This window comes from Octodon degus, unplaced genomic scaffold (assembly GCF_000260255.1).
Source record: "Octodon degus isolate 3935 unplaced genomic scaffold, OctDeg1.0 scaffold00045, whole genome shotgun sequence".
NCBI classification, from domain to species: Eukaryota; Metazoa; Chordata; class Mammalia; order Rodentia; family Octodontidae; genus Octodon; species Octodon degus.
The window spans coordinates 10,579,897-10,580,412 of NW_004524621.1; positions in this window are offsets into that span (position 1 = coordinate 10,579,897).

Here is a 516-nt window from a genome sequence, read left to right on the forward strand (position 1 = left end):
AAAAAAAAAGTATTTGAGAAAAAAATAAGAGACACATGGAGCTATATTCTATGATAGATCCAGCCCAGAATTCTACAAAATGAGAAATGATCATATGATAGACAAATATTGATCAAAAAGAAAAACCAAATATTCTCTGAAGTACTTTTAGGTTCTTGATCAAAAAAGCTCATTAGCTTCTAAGTAAAAATTGTGGGGAAAGATAGATCTTACTTAACTCTATGGATAAATTTTAGTTCCCATGTGTCTTTGTTACTTTTCTCATTGCTGAAACAAAATGCCCAATGCCCAAACTTAAGGAAGGAAAGGTTTGTTTAGCTCACAGTTGGTGGAGGTTTCAGTCCATAAACAGCTGGCTCCAAGGCAGGCTGACGTAGTGACAGACAATAGCTCAAGCCAGCAGAAGACAGCAAAAATAACAAGATCAAAAGGGGGGAGCAAGCCTCTTTTCCTTCCTTATGTGTAAGCAGGCTCCCACTCAGGGCAGGTGCAGCACTCACACTTCTCCCTGCCCTC